The sequence below is a fragment of the Zootoca vivipara genome, chromosome 3 (genome assembly GCF_965207765.1).
Source record: "Zootoca vivipara chromosome 3, rZooViv2.hap1.1, whole genome shotgun sequence".
Taxonomy (NCBI): domain Eukaryota; kingdom Metazoa; phylum Chordata; class Lepidosauria; order Squamata; family Lacertidae; genus Zootoca; species Zootoca vivipara.
Genome location: NC_142586.1, coordinates 102,931,694 through 102,944,091, shown reverse-complemented (window position 1 = coordinate 102,944,091; position 12,398 = coordinate 102,931,694). Strand labels below are relative to the sequence as shown.

The window sequence follows — 12,398 nt, the reverse complement described above, 5'->3', positions numbered from 1 at the left end:
TACCCATAGCCTTTTTCAGATGGAAACAGGTATACTTAGTTTCCATGCCTTGTCAGAAGAAATAGCATTATAAATGATATCTTGCAGTAAATGCATGTGAAACAGCAGCAGCAGCAATGAGCTGTCCTTTTTCTAGAGGAGTTCACATCAAGCTGTACATGCACAGGTGGGAACTGAAGACATTCCCAGTAGCAATCCTGTACCCACCTACTTCACTGCTTGGAAGTAAGACATATTGAACTCAGTTAAACTTACTTCTGAGTCGCGATGCAAGAAGGCATCATTTCGCGTTCCTCCCGGTTTTCGTCACATGCAGCACTGTTTCTGCTCTGCTGCAGTTCGTTTTCCACCAAAAGCTACAATCTTCATCTCGTTGTCTGCTGCGGAAAAGCTGCATAACTTAATTACATCATGTCATTCCACTCCATTCATTTCAATGCAAATGAGAGGGAAGGGGAACATAATCAATTACATATTGTTTGTGGACTGAAAGCAACAACAGCGAATACCTGTCATATTCACTGGATTGATTTATGTGCTGCACTTGGGGCAAACAGGTGAACATTAGCATTTTCTGCCCCATTTCAATTTTTGCTGGAATTCTACGACTTCCAGACAGAAATGTATAGGATTCGCTGTTGTGAGCAACTTAGCACCTCTGAGCATGCCTAAAGATTTCCTGAAGGGAAGAGGGTCTTCTTAGCAAATACACAGTGATTGTCCTTTTTGTTGGTTTTGGTTTTCACCTGCTGGGGGAAAAGTAGCATGAGAGTGCACTTCCATTGGCCTTCAGTTGTGTACTCCGTTTGGAACACATCAAAAGGACTGTGCTAACACACTAGAGAAAATTCAGCAGAGGCAAAAAAATAAACCCAGAATGCAAGTTACAGGTAGGTAGCCGTGTTGATCTGTCGTAGTCGAAACAAAATGTGAGGGACAGGGGATATCGCGAAGTCCCTCCCCTCCTGAGTTCCAGCCCATCCCCGAGCGCAGGGGAAAGCAGGGAGAGCTCCGTCTCAAGTGGGGAAGCAGGAAGTGGGGTCCGAGGCTCAGACAGGGTAGCGGAGCCAGCGCCCCAGTCGAGACAGGAAGGGGAAAGCAAGGGGGGCAGACCTGTTCCCCCAACTCCGGAATTGCGCAGAAAGCGTAGGGGGAAGAGGATGGGTCTCCCCAAGTTGTTATGTTGGAGGAAAACGCGCCAAACGCCATTCGGAGGTTCTGATTCTAGCGGATAAGATGTGTCTCTGTAAATAGCACTGCCTTCAGCACTGTAAATACGCAGCACCAATAAAAAGATAAAATGCAGAGCGGTGTAGAGTCGTTACTCTGAAGTAGCCCACTCCGGCCACTGTGACACAAAATAAAAAAATTCCTTCCAGCAGCACCAACTAAGTTTGTTATTGGTATGAGTGTGCATGCACACTTCATCAGATAACACTGAAACAGAAGTCACCAGACCCTTATATATAGTGTGAGGGTGTGGAGGGGTATTACTCAGAAGGGTGGTGGGAATGGGTGATTGGATGATAAAGCTATTTTTAGCCATCTGCAGTCATCAACAGACGTCAACAGGTTTACCACACCTATCAGCCAATCACCCATTCCCACCACCCTCCTGAGTAATACCCCTCCCCACCCTCTCACTATATATAAGGGTCTGGTGACTTCTGTTTCAGTGTTATCTGATGAAGTGCGCATGCACACGAAAGCTCATACCAATAACAGAATGCAAGATTCTTGCCGATCCAGGCAGAGGTGGAGCTAGCTGCTCTGGCACCCAGAGCGGCGCACATGCTGTGCACCCAGGGGCAGGGCAAGCGTCCCAGGAGCCAAGCTGCCCATGGGGGCGGAGTGAGCTGCCCATGGCAGACTGCTTCATGGGGGGGGAGCTGCGCTGCTTTGCCAGCAGCCTTCCTTCCCTCTTCCTTTTGACAGCTCGGGGGAGGCTTCCCCCCCAGGAGGCAGCCCGGGAATGGGGGGGCAACAGCACGACTCCGAAGCCTCCCCCGAGCTGTCAGAATGAAGGGGGAAGGGGGGAAGGCTGCTGGCAAGGCAGTACAGCTCCGCCCCTTCCGACGGCTTGGGGTGGGCTTGGGAGTCACGGGTGGGCAGCGCGCTGAATGTCACTCCCCTCAGTGATGACATCTGGGGCGGGCCGCCTCCACCGCCCCCCTTTCTCTGCCCCTAGATCCAGGTAATTTGGGAGTTCCTTCCACTTCCAAATATCTGGGTTCTATGGCCACGGCCAGACTGTCACTATTTTTGGATGGAATTCAATCACATACAGGTTTCACAGACAACTGGACTTTTTGAGATAAGGAAAGTGATGGGAAAATAAAGTGAAAAGTGTGGGATTAGATTTGGTTGACGACCTTGCAAACAAAAACAAATCAACAATAGCCAGTGTCAACTACGCCCCCTGAAAACTTTGCGCAAACCAACCGGAATAAAAACCAAAATAAAAACTTAGTTGGTCTTTAAGGTGCTACTGAATGAATTTTTTTATTTTGTTTCAACCGGATGAATGTTCAATAAAAAGGTTGCCCAATTACTTTTAACAAAAAGATGCAACAAAGAGAGAGATTATTGTAATAAGAGGAGACGTATTTCTTAATGCATTATGGTAGGTGCGGGGGGGGGGGAGCAAAGTGCTATCAAAGTACAGCCACCCAGGTTAGAGTGCGTTGTCAGGAATACTCTCTATAAACACAGGAGCCTCCTGCCATTCTTTTGATCATCACTGGTATTTCCTTTCAGTGTGTAGGCTTGTACACGGCAAGAGGCCCAGAGCAAGTCGAATACACCCTTTCCCACAGCTCACAGAACTTTCAGAATGATTAGGAGCCCAGGCACGAAAATGCCCGTGTGAGTGAGTCGCACTCATGTGAGCCACACCACCTCACAGTGGGCAGATCACATGAGTGGGGCCAACCCATTTGTGTAGGTGTTTATGCATAGCAGCCCCTGCCCACACAGAGGTTTCTGTATGTGGCAGAGGAAGGTGTATTAATGTCCCCTGATTCCCCTGAGAGACCAGCCAGAACCTGGCTCCTCCTCCCTTTGGACTCTTTCCTCTTCCGGATGATTATTACAAGAACGATGTAACCAAGCACCAGTGCCTGAGTTTGCTTCCCCCCTCTGCCCGCCAAATCCCTTTTGTGTTGTGTCTCTTTTAGGCCGCATCTGCACTGTCTGCTTAAAGCACTCTTAGACCACTTTAATACAGTGGTTTCCCAATGGGTGGTCCGTTCACACAACAAAAACTGCCATCGAAATTTCAGTATTTTTGAAAGACTTGGCTTTTGAAAAAACGGAGGGTCCATAGTACTCAGCTAATCGGGAGCCACAGCTCTAATAAATATGGAGGATCCTAGGTACTGTAGTTTCTTAAGAGCGCTGGATCTGAGAGGTTTGTGCCCTTAACAAACTACACTTCCCATGGTTCTTTGGGGATAAGCCATGACTGTTAAAGTGGTATAAGAGTGCTTTAAATGGACTGTGTGGATGTGACCTTAGTCCCTGCCCTCAGACTTAGAATGGCTGCTTACCTGGTCACAGGGCGGGCGGCTATTGCGGCCTGTCACACCAGGCCCTCGCCCTTGGGAGCAAGGCCAGGGCTAGGCAGCCGTCCATGGGGAATTCCCAGACCAGTTGTGGGAGATTGGCGGGCTTTTCTGCTATAGGTTTATCTGAATACTAGCCAATCTGGCCGGGTCAGTTGGGCAGGGTTTGTTCCCCTCCTTGGCTCAGGCCTTGCTTCCAGGGATGGGGGGGGGGTCACTGCGGCTGGGTCCGCAATATGTTTTACTATTTACACTTGTAAGGCATTCTGTGAGCCTTTATTTGACTGATGAATGGTGTAAATAAAAACTATTTAAAAATGAAATAATAAAGGAATCTGACCATGCAAGGATCCACCACAAAAGTACGGTAAGTCACTCAGCAGGAATCTATCAAATTTGCACTTCCCAAATAGGGTTTGCTGAAATGTCCATGAAAATCCAGACATATGGCAGCCCATGTCAGTAGTATAGAGAATTTGACAAAATTAATTAAAAGTAGCTGAAAAAACCCTATATATATATATATATATATATATATATATATATATATATATATATATATCACACCAAAAACGCTCAACAACTTTGCCAATAAAAGCCCAACAACTTTTGTGTCCATATTTTCACTTTTTGAAATATGGCAAACCTACAAAACAATATGTGAACTGAAATGCAGTTCTTCTCCCAAATATATCCAAATTTTGCAGTACAGTTCACCAAACAACCAAGGTTTATAAAACTGCATACCGGTATATTAAGGCGGAAGGTGCGTACAGATGAATATATAAGTGAAAGTAACATTAAAATGCATTATATTGGGAGGAAACAGCTTGCAAAAAATGTATACATTAGTAAAAAAAAAATGCTGCAGAAGTACAGAGAACTGAATTTAAGGTGGGGGAAATGTGAAAATGATAGCACTGAAATGGACAGACCCTTCCATCCCTTGCCGGGACATGAGTGAACCAGATCTAAGAGGCCTCTCAGCCAGAATGCAGATGTACAGCATGGGGAAGGGAAAAGCTGTAACTAATAAAAGTTGTGCAGAATGAAATCAATCCCAGCTTGTGTATCGTCTTAGAAGGCAACTCAATGCAAGCAGGAAATAAGCTGTCCTTCGCAGTAGCATGTAAGCCAATGCCCTCAAATATTGTTATGTGCTCCCCACTTCCCAGAGCAGAGTAATTCCAAGGGCAGAATTATCAGGTTTAGATTCCGTTGCATGGAACTTGTGTACTGTATTATAAAATACACAAACAGAGCATAAGCGGTGGCAAACAGTAACTCCTGCAAGGGGTCAGTTCTGCTCCCACCCCACACCTCAGTGTTTCAGAGAGAGAGAGAGAGAGAGAGAGAGAGAGAGAGAGAGAGAGAGAGAGAGAGAGAGAGAAAACATACAGTATTTCACCTTCAGCCTCCTCACACATTTACAGCTCTGAATGTCTCCAAATCCCCAAACTGTCCAACTGTTATTGCTCACAGCTCACTAGGCCGGCCCCAGACATATTGCTGCCTGAGGCAAAGGACAAGATGCCCCCCTCTCCACTCCATGGACAGAAGCTGATTGGCCTGGCAGCTGAATTTTACTTCAACGCCTAAGGCAGCAAGCTAGTTTAGGGGGACCAAGACAGAGCATGTGGCAGACATATCCCCTTCCTTCAAGCAGAGGGAAATGTTTGCGGTTGCTCAGGAGGAACAGTCAATGGGATGCCACTGCCGGCCTTTGCCTGCCACCAAAACGATTCCTCTCACTGTACCTAATAGTAGGGCTGGCCCTTCCTCATTTGGCAAACACCACAGATGCTGGCTTGGATCCTCAAGCTACCTTTCTATTCGCCAAAGGGCCTTCAATCCAGTATGAGGGAGGGGAACTGATTTTTGCTGATTTTCCTTTCCCTGGCATCACCTTTCAGACTATCCAGAGAGATTTCCTAAACTTCTGGAGCAGATCTGCTCCAGAAGTTTAGGAAATCTCTCTGGATAGCCTGAAAGGTGACGCCAGGGTCTGTGGTGTTTGCGGGTGGGGCAGAGCAAGGAGTTGGCAGTAAAGGATGGTTGCAATGAGCAGCCTTGAGACAATGCCCTGCTCCTTTAGGGGAAAGGCAATTCTGTGTAGAACAGGAACAACCGCTTACTTGCCAGACCTGGAAATCCCCTACCCAGAGGGCCTCAGCCCTGCTGGGATTCAACTTCATCTTATTGGCCATCATCTAGCCCCACCACAACATCCAGGTCCTGGACCAGCATTTGCCTGGCTACACCTGATTCAGGTGCAAGAGAGAAATAGAGCTCGGGCATAGCTCAGTGGCAGAGCATCTGCTCTGCATGCAGAAAGTCACAGGTTTGAACCCCATGTCATCTCGCCCCGGAGAGCGGCTGGTTTGATTCACCATAAGGCAGCTTCCTATGTTCCTGCGACACGCTGCTCTCCAGATCTCTTAACGAATTTCAACATATGCCAAGATTCAGAGAGTTCTTCAAAGTCAGCTATAAATAAAGACGGAAAGAATTGGGACATGTGCTAGCAAGGAAGCCAGGGCATCTGCTATGGCAGGCATTCGCTTGGGCAGCTGGAAGAACAGAAGATAAGAGCCAAAACTGAGGAATTCCTTTGTCACACAACACTCACTGGAAATAAACACGAGAGGCCTTTTAAAAAGGGAAATGTCACGGCAATGCACAAGGCATGTGTAAAAATGTTGTGGATATAAAGAGGTGATGCAAGGGGGCCCTGCTGTCGTTTATTGGTATAATGGATGCTGTCGATAACAGAAAAAATTGTCTCTTGCTTATTATCCACGTTGATGTGGATTTCTGTGTCAATATGTGACGGAAACAGGGTTACAATAAAGTAATAGTTCTCAGAGTTTATCTGCTTACCATCCCATGGTATCAATTTACTTGGGTCAGTTGCAAATTATAGGCACAGTTAACTCCGTGTGTTATGCGGCTTCTAAGGACCTGCCTAGACATGCTCTACAGTTTGAAATGAGAGATGTGGTTTCTTGGTAATTTCAAAATGCTCCTCACTCCTCTGGGAAACATATATAAGGGGACCAGCTAAACCAGTACAGTTACTGAGCTCGTCCTTCTCTAGCTACTGTTTCGGAACATGGCCAATCTAGTAGCTATGAGGGGCTGAAGACCTGGGCTTAGGGCTGACCAAAAAATACAAACAAGCAAGGGTTCCAAAGTGGCCAGCTGCCATCTTGTGGGAGCTTCGACGTTTAACAATTGGGACAACAATTGGTATCTGAAGAAGTGTGCATGCACACGAAAGCTCATACCAAAATAAAAACTTAGTTGGTCTTTAAGGTGCTACTGAAGGAATTTTTTTATTTTACTTCGACCCAGACCAACACGGCTACCTACCTGTAATTGGGACAATGTTTTGTTGGTGGGACTGCCTGGGTTTCTATTGACATATGACGGGGCCTTTTCAGCCACAGCCCCCCATTTGTGGAATGTCCTCCTTGGAGAGGTGTATCTGCCTCCCTCATTACTGACTTTCAGGAGAAAATTAAAAATATTTCTGTTTACTCAATTTGATGGCTGAATGACACTGTTTGTAGTGACCATGAGATAACTGTTCGTACAAAAAAAAATTTTTTTTAATGATGTTTGGTTTTCTTTTATGCATTGCTATTGCTGAATTTGCCATCTTGGGCTCCTTCGGAAGGAAGGAAGGAAGGAATAAAAGTAAAATAAACCCCAAAAACTCTTCAAAATATGTAATTGTCCTCTGACCAGAGAGTAAACTGTAGGAAATTACGCTGTCTGGCAAGGAAGCCTCTTAAGCAAAACAGGCCAGATCAGATCAGATTATATTAGCAGAAATCCGTTTTCCCCATTGATGCTTGTCTTGGCTGTCAGAAACAGCAGATGCTAAGCTATCCAGAGGCCGTTACAGGTAGAAAGGGCTAGCATTGGGCCTACCGCTCACTTCACACCTCAGTCAATTAATTAGCCTGAGAACAAATCCATGACTCTGCCTGTCAAGGCCACTAAGGGCCAAACTACTACAGACAGCGAGTGAGATGTGTGATCCGCTCTTCCAAGGGGGTTGGACTGGATGGCCCTTGTGGTCTCTTCCAACTCTATGGTTCTATGATAAGGTCTGCAGTCATGGGTGTTGATTTCGATTGTGAATATGGAGCTGGGAAGAAGCCTTTTTAACCCCCCCCCGGCACCTCCGATATAAATAAACCATCTTCCTGAGTTTTCTAATAGCATACCCTCCAACATTTCTCCGATGAAAATAGGGACGTCTTAAGGAAAAGTGGGACATTCTGGGATCAAATCAGAAACCGGGGTGGCTTCTGTAAATCTATGACCACCCCTGGAAAATATTCTAGCAACGGTTTCAAGGACTGGCAGGGTGGGTCAATTTATGAGAGAGATAATCCATGCAAGGTGAGTGAGTCAGCCCCCCCCCCAACCCCACCCAATTTTCTGTCCCTGATTCAGTTGCCTTTAGAAAAATTAAATGGCTTTGGGAGATCTGTTCACAGATTCCCTGCTTCCTGCGTACCATGACCCTCACAATGCATTGCTTCCAGCAGCCAGGCAAAGAATTGCTAGAGCTGACTGGCTGATTCCAGGCTCCCACTACCACTCCCTGGTTGAAGACAACCTGGTGTTTTATTCTGGTGGTGAAAACAAGCAGCTGACGCCTTCACCAAGACAGTGGTTCTGCTCAACCCCCCATTCAGAGAACATAAGATAATATATCTTTATTGTCATTGTCCCCTTGCGGGAACAACGAAATTACTCGGTTGCTACATCCACTCAGATAAAGCATTCCGCATAATCCAAAGTTACAAAACCTAATTAAAAACAGTAAATATAATACAAAATAACAAGTAAAATAAGATGACTTCAAAGTCCAGGCTTTCCATTTAAGGCCAAAATCGCTCTAGAGAAGAAACTGTTCCTGAGACGGCTCGTTCTTGCCTGCATTGTTCTATATCAGTGTTTCTCAACCTTTTTTGGGCCATGGCACACGTGTTCCGTGAAAAAAATCACGAGGCACACCACCATTAAAGAAGTTAAAAAATTTAACTCTGTGCCGCCCTATATTATAATTATGACTGTAAGAAACACTTGCCAAATATTGCTTTTCGGCGGGTGAGTGTTTGCACTGAGCTTTGGGAAAGAGGAGGAGAAATATTGCTTTCTGGCGGGTGAGTGCTGTATATTGGCGGCCGCCAGGCACGTGACAATGCAAATCGCCCTTCTCGTCGCCGCACGTCGCGGCACACCAGCCAGCGTCTCGCGGCACACTAGTGTGCCGCGGAACAGCGGTTGAGAAACGCTGTTCTATATCTCCGTCCCGATGGCAGGAGCTCAAAGAAATGGTGACCAGGGTGCGTTGGATCTCTTGATATGTCTAGTGCTTTTCTATGGCACCTGGTAGTGTAGATTTGTTCTAAGGTGGAGAGTGAGCAGCCAATAATGCTCTCTGCTGTTTTAATAATTCTGCACAGCCCTGCTCTATCCTGAGAAGTACAGCTTCCGTACCACACACATAAACCATACGTGAGCACGCTCTGTATGGCACAATGATAGAAGGCAAGCAGCAGCTTTTGTGGAATATGGTTTTTCCTTAAAATTCTCAAAAAACACAGTCTCTGCTGCGTCTTCTTCACAAGCCACCTTGTGTTAACACTCCAGGACAGATCCTCCTGTAACTCAATGCCTAGAAATCTAAACGTTGTTACCCTCTCTACACAAATTCTCTACACAAAAGTGGTTGGACCTTGTTCCTCTGTCTCCTAAAGTCCACCACAAGCTCCTTTGTTTTTCTTTGTTTTCTCCTACAGAGAAAAGACATCGCCTAGAATATAAGTTAAAACTGCATGTAAAGAAGTTCATGGAGCAAATTCACAGCTGATTGACATTGCTTTTTCTTTTAACATGGTGACGTGACCACAAGGTACTATTTTCAGCCAACCGTGGTGGTGAATAAGTTTTAGGAATGCTTCAAATAACAAACGCAACTCTTTGTCACCAACTCCTGGGCTCGGCACACATTTCAAAGGTTTTCCAGGATGTGGTCAGGCATGATCTTGGCATAGCACAGAGACCGGTCGTCAGACATTTCCAGGAAAATAACAATAGTTGAGGTGTGGGTACCCCCTTCAACATCTTCTGCAGTGAACTCACACAAATATGTTCCTTGCAATTCTCCTGTCTTCCTTTCTTTGCTCATTTTTCCAATGGTCCCACTATCTCCTTGGCTAGTTTCCTAGTAAAACTGTGCAGGATATGACACTAAACCACCACAAAAGCCAGCAAGGGAAAGTGGTGGAGAGAATTCACACCAGAGATGAGGAAAGACAGAGGAACCTTGAAAGCCTCTTCAGCATCTTTTGGAAGATCTGCAATGTTATGCCTGCACCAAGCCAGTATTGGAGCAAACAGAACAAAGCTCCGTTCATTATCGCATTGTTTGTGAAAGACTGAAAATACTGGGGAAAGGCTCAGGTCCAAAGATATCAAATAATTCCATCCCACTTTTAAAAGAATCTAGCAAACGGAATCAATGTTGCAACCCTACCGTGTGTGTATGTGTGTTAAAGACAACAGCAAATGCATTAACAGAATGATCTGTGCTAACATAAGGTTTTTAATTGTCCGTTGTGATTCTGCATAATCAAAGGGCCATGTATTGCAAATAGCAGGCTGTGAGGTTAAACACACAGAAGAGGCCTCTAGTTTATTTTTATTTATTAACAACTGATCTGTTATAATTAAACTCTTTCGTCAGGTGGTGGCTTTGGAATCCAGTGGGTTCAGTTCTATTCATTTGAGCACTACATTAACTTGCAAGACGAGTTATACGGGTGCTGCCAAGGTTCAAGAAGAGGACAGAGCCCTCAAAGCTGTGCCAGAACAGGTACTACTCACTCAGGCTGTCATAAATGCTTGACTCAAGATAGTAGCTCTGGAATCATATTTGCTCAGTTCATATCTCGACTTTTTACAAGCCATTATCATGTGTTATCACTCATGGCCAGCTGTCACTCTACGTGAAGTAATCTGTTTAGCCTTGTTGATTTAATATTCTTGTTGTTATCTTCTTTGCCAGTTTCGAGTTGGCAAAAGTAACTTCTCTAGGCAGTTCTAAACCGAGATCCTTAAACGGTGGGTTATTTTTATACTGCTAGCTTGTGATAGTTTTCCTACGTGGGGAAATCGATTCACCATCCCTGTTACTTGTGAAAGTGACAATAAGAATAACAGGGCAACATCTTGGAATACACTTTTTTTTAAAAACCCATATAAGTAGATTTGCTCAGCTGAGTTCAGCTGAGTGCCACATTACTGGCAGGGTAAGTTACTGAAGCATTGCCAAAGTTCAAGAAAAGGACATAAATCTCAGAAGTCTGCCAAGATAGGTAACAACCCTATCCGTATTACTCAATATGTTGGCCCATAAAACGCCAGGAGAAAGGAAAGTGGGAGGCTTAGGGTACCCATGATAAAATCTTGCGCAAATCGTAGGCCTTATTTGTCAACACAGTTAACACATGAGGAAAGAGTGTGGCTTCAACACTCAGCAAAACAAAATACAAAAATTGTGTTGTTTTTTTGTTTACCTCTAGATGATCCTCCTTCGATAAACGGCTAACATCCTTATGCAGAAGACAAGTTTTAATTTAAGAAATCATCTTTAAGTGATGATAAATATGATACTGCAAAGAGAGAGAGAAGACAGGTGATAATTTGTTTATTATTATTATTATTATTATTAATTATTCCCCGCCCATCTAGCTGGCTTTCCCCAGCCACTCTGGGTGGCTCACAGCATATATCAGAACATACTAAAACATCAAACATTAAAAGCTCCATCTGGTACGCAGGCTGAGACCCTACCTGCCCGCAGACTGTCTCACCAGAGTAGTGCATGCTCTGGTTATCTCCCGCTTGGACTACTGCAATGCGCTCTACGTGGGGCTACCCTTGAAGGTGACCCGGAAACTGCAATTAATCCAGAATGCGGCAGCCAGACTGGTGACTGGGAGCGGCCGCCGGGACCACATAACACCGGTCCTGAGAGATCTACATTCTCTCCCAGTACGTTTCCGAGCACAATTCAAAGTGTTGGTGTTGACCTTTAAAGCCCTAAATGCAGATTGAGAAGCCAATTGGGCTGCATCCAGCCCCCGGACCTTAGGTTGCCTACCCCTGGTGTAGAGGAAGCAAAGGAAGGGGAAGGGTCTGTCAGTGGTTTAAGAAGAACCTATGAGAATAAAATCAGAGTAAAATCAGGGCAAAAGGCCCTGCACATAATCCAGCTAAAGTGAAACATTAAGATAATCTGTGTTGGCTGCAATCTTGATAGTGAAGATGTACCTTTTCCTCATCTTCCCCTGCCCCCAGCTACAAGGAAGATCCTGGGATATGAAGACAAGCCACAATGGCAAAGTTCCACCTCCACTGTGAGAAGCAACATGACTCTGAACCCCAATTGCTGGGAAATCACAAGTGGGCAGAGTAGGGTTGCGCTCTTGCAATGCTTGCAAGTTTGGCTGCTGTAAGAACAGGATGCTGGACTAATAGGCTCTTACGATGTTCTTAAGAGTTATGGCATCAGAATACTGCAGGGCACAAAGAGAATAACGGGACAGAAGTTTGGTGGGGGGAAGGAGTGGGTTAACTGAAGGGGGTAAGCTGGGAAGGGGAAACTGGAAAATCACGGAAGAAAGGGAACATTTGGAGCTGCTGTAGATATTGAGATAAGCCCTGGTGGGTGAGGTTGAGGAGTGTGGGTTTTTTTTAAGAGAGAGAGAGGCACAGGTCATGTGGTTGGGGCTTTGGAGAACAAAGGGT

The 12,398-nt window shown here is 45.4% G+C and overlaps 1 protein-coding gene across 2 annotated transcripts in view; it reads right to left on the bottom strand.

Annotated features, from left to right (window-relative positions):
• LOC132591836 (uncharacterized) overlaps positions 1-12,398 on the bottom strand; it is a 264,084-nt gene that overhangs the window by 217,638 nt on the left and 34,048 nt on the right. For both annotated transcript variants that reach the window (XR_015949171.1, XR_009557250.2), the window contains 2 exons: positions 11,165-11,260; positions 256-380 (listed from right to left, as the gene is read on the bottom strand). The gene's annotated coding sequence lies outside the window, so the exon portion shown is untranslated. The remainder of the gene's footprint in view (positions 1-255; positions 381-11,164; positions 11,261-12,398) is intronic.